Source organism: Schistocerca americana, chromosome 9 (assembly GCF_021461395.2).
Source record: "Schistocerca americana isolate TAMUIC-IGC-003095 chromosome 9, iqSchAmer2.1, whole genome shotgun sequence".
In the NCBI taxonomy this organism is placed as follows: Eukaryota; Metazoa; Arthropoda; class Insecta; order Orthoptera; family Acrididae; genus Schistocerca; species Schistocerca americana.
Genome location: NC_060127.1, coordinates 203,214,834 through 203,221,698, shown reverse-complemented (window position 1 = coordinate 203,221,698; position 6,865 = coordinate 203,214,834). Strand labels below are relative to the sequence as shown.

The 6,865-nt window shown below is 46.5% G+C and overlaps 1 non-coding gene across 1 annotated transcript; it reads right to left on the bottom strand.

Moving 5' to 3' along the window:
• Positions 1-3,636: 3,636 nt before the first annotated feature.
• Positions 3,637-3,711, bottom strand: Trnas-cga. The gene has a single exon. It is a non-coding gene; the product is annotated as a tRNA-Ser (tRNA).
• Between the last annotated feature and the right edge of the window lie 3,154 nt (positions 3,712-6,865).

The window sequence follows — 6,865 nt, the reverse complement described above, 5'->3', positions numbered from 1 at the left end:
TTATGACATCTTCCCTCGAAGCGATTTCTCTGTTAGTCTTTAGAATTTTCGAAGCATTTTCAATTTTTGGCCTGTAAAAATAAACGCCGCAGGATTGGCAAAGTGGAATACATTTGGGTGAGGTTTTTACGGTGCATCTTTCATCTAGAAAGATTTGGTCACAAACTGTCTGATCAGTCCGCCCTCCCCACGAATCAAGCAAACGTTCTCCAAATACGTGGCATTTGAACAACGACCAACAAACAGAATACACATTTGAAGAACGTTTGCTGCAATGATTGATATACTGACGCAATTATTATAGCGAGAATTACAACTTCTGAATAATTTTGCATGATATTTACAATTTAATGATATTGTGTATGATGAAATAAAAAAATTAAAAAAAAGCACGGGTAGGATTTGGACCCTTGGCCATGAACATTCGCTCCTACACTACGCTCACAGTCGTTGAGTGACTAACGTTCAAAATGGTTCAAATGGCTCTGAGCACTATGGGACTCAACTTCTGAGGTCATCAGTCCGCTAGAACTTAGAACTACTTAAACCTAACTAACCTAAGGACATCACACACATCCATTCCCGAGGCAGGAATCGAACCTGCGACCGTTGCGGTCGCGCGGTTCCAGACTGAAGCGCCTAGAACCGCTCGGCGACACCAGCCGGCTGACTAACGTTAAGGGTATACATACACAGAGGTGAGCATGGGATAGCGACATACACGTGTACAGGTGGAGGTGGTACGTAAGGTGTGGAAGAGCAGTGCACTGGTGGAGCTGACATTTGTACTCAGCTGACTCACGTGGAAAGGCTGCACGACAGGAAGTAACAGACACTGAACTGTTTGGAGACAGACGCAAGGTACAGTCCATTTCGGAAATCGTAGTGCGAGAGCCACACTGTGCCGAGAATACCAACTGTCCTACACTATTTCTCACCATGACCGACGAGTTTCAGTGAAAGGCCGAGAGCTGCGATGTTCGCGCAGAGTTGTCTGTGTTAACAGACAAGCAACACTGAGTGAAATAATCGCATTAACGAGAGTGTGACGTTCGACGAATGTCTCCGCTAACAGCATGACATCGCCTGCAGCGCCTCTCCTGGACTCGTGACCACATCGGTTGGACGCTAGACGACTGGGAAACCGTGGCCTGGTCAGACCAGTCCCGATTTCAGTTGATAGGAGCTGATGGTAGGGTTCGAGTGCGGTGTAGACCCCACGAAGCCATGGACGCAAGTTGTCAACAAGTCACAATGCAAGCTGGCGGTAGCTCCGCAATGGATTGGCTCCTCTGATCCGGCTGAAGCGATCCTTGACTATAAATAGTTATGTTTGGCTTCTTAGAGACCGTTAGTAGCCATTTGTCGACTTTTTTTCCCAAACAACGATGGACGTTTTATAGATGGCAATATGCCATGTCAGCAGGCTACATATGTTCGTGATTGTTTTGAAGAACATTCTGGACAATTCGAGCAAATGATTTGATCTCTCAGATCACCCGACATGAATCCCACTGAACATTTAGGGGGCTTAATCGAGAGGTCAGTTCGTGCACGAAATCCTGTACCGGCAACATTTTCGTGATTATGGACGGCTGTAGAGGCAGCCTGGGTCAATATCTGTGCAGGGGACGTCCAACCACTTTGAGCCCCAGCTTATGCGTTCATTTAAACCTTGACTGTTGCTCTGCGTTTGGTTTCCCGCGGTTATGCTGCGGTTCTTCCTCTTTCTACGTGTGGCAGCAGCGGCGTGTATCGATATTCGCACCTTGTACTATCTCTGCTCTGTTGCTTACAGTTTCCGGCTAGCCGGTGTGCGGCAGTCGGTCGGCTGGTGTGGATCAGCCAGGAAATCTCTGTGTGGTGCAGTGGGCCGGGCCCATTGGCGGTCTCTACGCAGTGCCGGAGTGTGTGGGGGCTGTTCCGATTGCTACGAGGTTCGTGGCTCACCGACTCAGGACATCAAAGTTGAGTGGTGATTTAATTACCGAAGCCAGTCTGTTCACATTGTGCTGTTGGTTTTCGTGGTTGGCTGTTGGGGGTATTCCCGTGAGCAATAGCGAGTGTTCGAGATGACGAAAGTTTGGCCACCATCCGGTGGAGTTTAACCGTATTTTGGTTATTTGAAGTCCAAATGCAGCAGCAGAATTTCCTGCCTTGTGGCCGTTAGCGTTCAGGTTTCCTGCCCTGTCCAGTGAGGTAAAATTCAGGCAGCGTCCTTTCCTCACCGTGTTGTCACTGTCCAACACGTGTGTGTAGTTTTGACAGCGTATGCATACTTGGTTGTGGGCGGCTACGCTTTTTACGTTTTGGCTTTGGAGTTCCTTGTGTACTCGTCAGGGGGAAAGCAAGTCGTCTTGTCGGTGGGTCCGTTGTCCGTTGACTGTCTCTTGGTTGGGTTGCTGGCGGATCGAACATAGTTGGGCCGACTACCTGTCTCCCCTAAGCGGACGTTAATATTTCAAGTGCAGACCGACCCCCAGAAACTTCTGAGCGCCGCTGGCTGTACTGCCTTTTCTTATTGGTTTTGATTCTGTATTTTAATGGCTTATAGCCGATGGTTTGAATTTGTATGCTTTTAGTTGGGTTTCTAAAAAATGGGCCATCAGCCGTCTTGAAATTTAAATTCCTTACTTGTCAAGTCTTAGATTGTTTGAGCCTTCAGCCTCATTTAAAAAAGAAAATATTTAAGGATAAAGCCTTGGGCTTTCTGCCTTGTAAAAATTTATTGTAGTTGTGTTTTGAATCATGGGCCTTCAGCCGTTTTAAAAATTAAAGTGGTTGTGCCCCTAAGAAATAAGATTGTGTGACATATTCAGTCGATAGTTAAGCTCGGAAATTGGCGCTGTAATGTTTGGGCAACTAAATAAAGTTATATTTGTTCGAGTGTAACTGACAGCCACTCATTTTTGGCCCCTTTCCGCAATTCCAACCACCTTTTCTGTCCTGCGGATTTAACCAGGCGTTTCAGGCGTGTTGAGTCCGCGCCACGTCGGGTTGCTGCGCTATGCTGGGTAAAGGGAGGTCTGACGCGGTGTTAGGAGGAATCCCAAGGCTTCTGCCAGCTGAGTGTAGGAGGTACGCATAAAACTTCAACATCTGTTTTCTCAGAAACCAGGGGCAGTCGCATGAAAAGCAGCTAGCCAGGGACTGTTCAAATGTGTGTGAATTACTAAGGGACCAAACTGCTGAGGTCATCGGCGCCTAGACTTACACACTACTTAAACGAACTTAACGCTATGGACAACACACACGCCCATGACCGAGGGAGGACTCGAACCCCCGGCAGAAGGGGCCGCGCCATCCATGATACGGCGACTCTAACCGCGCGGCCACTCCGCGCAGCTAGCCAGAGACTGAGGACATGTCTCTCTACAACACACCTGAGTCTCATCGAAATCTGTAACAGGGTCTGATGGTCCTCCTGTCAGCATCATCTCACCCGGTGCTGGTTTGGTCTTCACCTTCTTCAGCTGTGGTGATTCCACATGTTTCCATTGGTTGGTTTGCTTCTTTGTTTCGTGGTCGTAGTGTTACACCGAGCGCTTGCCGATGGTAATTAAGTAACTAAGGAAGTCTTCTGGATTGGCCTGATACAGCTAATGCACTTGAAACTTCCTGGCAGATTAAAACTGTGTGCTGGGCCGAGACTCGAACTCGGGACCTTTGCCTTTCGCAGGCAAGTGCTCTACCAACTGAGCTACCCAAGCACGACTCACGCCGCTACTCACAGCTTCACTTCTGCCAGTATCTCGTCTCCTACCTTCCAAACTTTACAGAAGTTCTCCTGCGAAACTTGCAGAACTAGCACTCCCGAAAGAAAGGATATAGCGGAGACATGGCTTAGCCACAGCCTGGGGGATGTTTCCAGAATGAGATTTTCACTCTCAGATGGTAGAGCACTTGCCCGCGAAAGGCAAAGGTCCCGAGTTCGAGTCTCGGTCGGGCACACAGTTTTAATCTGGCAGGAAGTTTCATATCAGCGCACACTCCGCTGCAGAGTGAATATCTCATTCTGGAAACATCCCCCAGGCTGTGGCCAAGCCATGTCTCTTTTCTTTCAGGAGTGCTGGTTCTGCAAGGTTCGCAGGAGAGCTTCTGTAAAGTTTGGAAGGTAGGAGACGAGGTACTGGCAGAAGTAAAGCTGTGAGGATGGGGCGTGAGTCGTGCTTCGGTAGCTCAGATGGTAGAGCACTTGCCCGCGAGAGGCAAAGGTCCAGAGTTCGAGTCTCTGTCGGGCACACAGTTTTAATCTGCCAGGAAGTTTCATAATATATTTGTCCAATGAATACCCGTTGATCATCTGCATTTCTTCTTGGTGTAGCAATTTTAATGGCCAGCAGCGTAAAAAAGTTGTGGGTCAATATTCTCTCAAATTACCTGTTATTTTTATGCAATTAAGACAGGAATATAAGAGCAAAACGTGAATTACTGCGAATGAAACTAGCAGCAATCGTCTTTATATTCTAGCTTGTCACAAGTCTTTATCAGCGATCGAATCCTTAATAACAGTAGACAGAAATGAAAGATTCCCACCACAATATTTTCAGACTATATCATCATACATGAAACTATTGATTCACCACATGCGTGTTATAAACTATAACGAACTTCTGGAGCTGCACGCGCCACACGCGCTAGAAAACACGATTTTTTAAAATTTTGTTTTTATGAACCAAATCGTTGATGTATCACATATTGAAGTAGGCTACGTCATCAGTTGGATCTCTAGGAGAGAGCTACAACCACATTCTATGGATCTTCTTATTCTTTGAAACTCTCTTAAACAATTTTTTGGGTTCGTGGAGATGTGTTCCGTCCATGCAACTAATTGAAAGCAATTTATTCCCATACGTGTTTCTATTTTTATTTGTGAAGCATCATCACGAATTAAGGAAACGAAATGCGTGTTGCAGTAAACAAACTGCCTTCAATTAGTTTCATAGACTGAACGTACCTCCACGATTTATGAAGCAACTAAGGAATGACGGAAAACAGAAGAAATGACGAATTTTTAGGGTGTTTCTATAGATGTACTTGTACAGCGTGATACTACACTCCATTCGTAACTCATATTCCGAAACGTAAAATCCAAAACTAGACGTCGATGTGAATGAGAATAAAATGACACATTTACGACAGTTTCCAGAACACAGTCAATGTTCTACCGTTATCATGCATTCATGGAAGCCCTTGGACAGCGAAATTGGAACAGTATTACGCACTCTAAATGGTTCAAATGGCTCTAACCATTATGGGACAACATCTGAGGTCATCAGTCCCCTAGACTTACCTACTTAAGCCTAACTAACCTAAGGACATCACACACAATCACGCCCGAGGAAGGAATCGAACCTGCGATCGTAGCAGCAGCGCGGTTCCGGATTGAAGCACCTAGAACCGCTCGGCCACGGCAGCCGGCCATTACGTACTCTAAGCACACTTCTCGGTACTGTGAAGAATGACGTGCCTGTGTGGGCTGACAGCCACTCCGTGCTGCTGTGGCGCTGCAGTGGCATGCGCGAATCTAGGCAGATTGCTTTTGATTGGTTGGCGCGAGGAGAACTGACAACAGCGTTTCGGTTCGCTAGGACCGTTCGGCATCGCTTTCGAAATGCTTACTGAATTATGTTGGGGCTCTGTTTCGAAAACAAGACTGTTCGGTCGCGTACCGAACCGATCGGCAAAATGGCGGAAAGAAGCAGAATGGGGCCCCTTTCGACGATCGTAGTGGGCCGTGGGGCGAGCGGCGGTGGTGCAGGTTAGATGGCCTGCTGAGACACGGTAGGTTTGGTTCTCCATCACCTGGCCCTGCCAGTGAGCAGAGAGCAACGAGGTGGCGGTATAAACACACCCTTATGGCCACAATGGAAACACCTGTGGCACCTAAACAGTGTATCACGTGACGCTGCACGTCCACCCGTGGACTACTTCAGCGCTGTTGCCCTACAGCTGAACAAAACGGGGCTGCACTTCGTCAACAGACTGCCCGTTTTCCTCTTGTCTCCTCTATCGCTGTGGTCCTGTGGTACAGGGATTTTTACCCGGACTGCGGACGTGTTCATGGAAAGAAGGAAAAAATTATACATGAAACTATTTGTTGGAGGGAATAATTAAAATTTTATGACAAGCTATCACTCTAAAACACATTTATAAAATCAGCGCTGTAGTCTTTTAACTAGCGTCAGCAAATTTTGACCTCATTCACAAACAAGCAAGGGTAGAGTTTATCGACACATTGATGGAAGGATTTGTATTAAACGCACTAACAGGTGCACAAATACACGCTTAGGCCTTCTATTTTAGTCTGAACCTTATTGTTCCAGCAACGATTACTGATAGCTCTAGTACCGCAGTTAGGAATGAGGTTCCTGTGACGTTTTCATCGGTGATACGGTAACAGTTGGAACTGGAAATCACGTCCAGATATCTACATTCGGGATCATCTGTCCCAAAGTAAGTTCACCGGGACTCTACTGTATGGGACTTATCTGCAAATATGGGAGCCCTACAGTGACACGAAATGGTAAAGGAGCTGCCTCGCCGGAAGACCAAGTACTGAAAAGTACAAACGAGAGAAATGCTGCTGAAGCGTGTTGATCTGTGTCCACCTGCAAAAACACACGTTCTTTGCCATTGCGTAATTACATCTGGTATCGTAATGCTTGGCACATCGTCTAGGGCACACAGAATTATTTATTTATTAATTGTTCTTTTCAAATATGATCTTTGTCCTAGAAGAGTGGTTTGCAACCCGGTGGTAATTACCCAGTAACGGGTAAAAATCAATTTTCTAAGGCGAAGAACAAAACTATTTGGCTGTGTTTCGTTCGAACACAAAACTAAATCATTCTTAACCATTTTC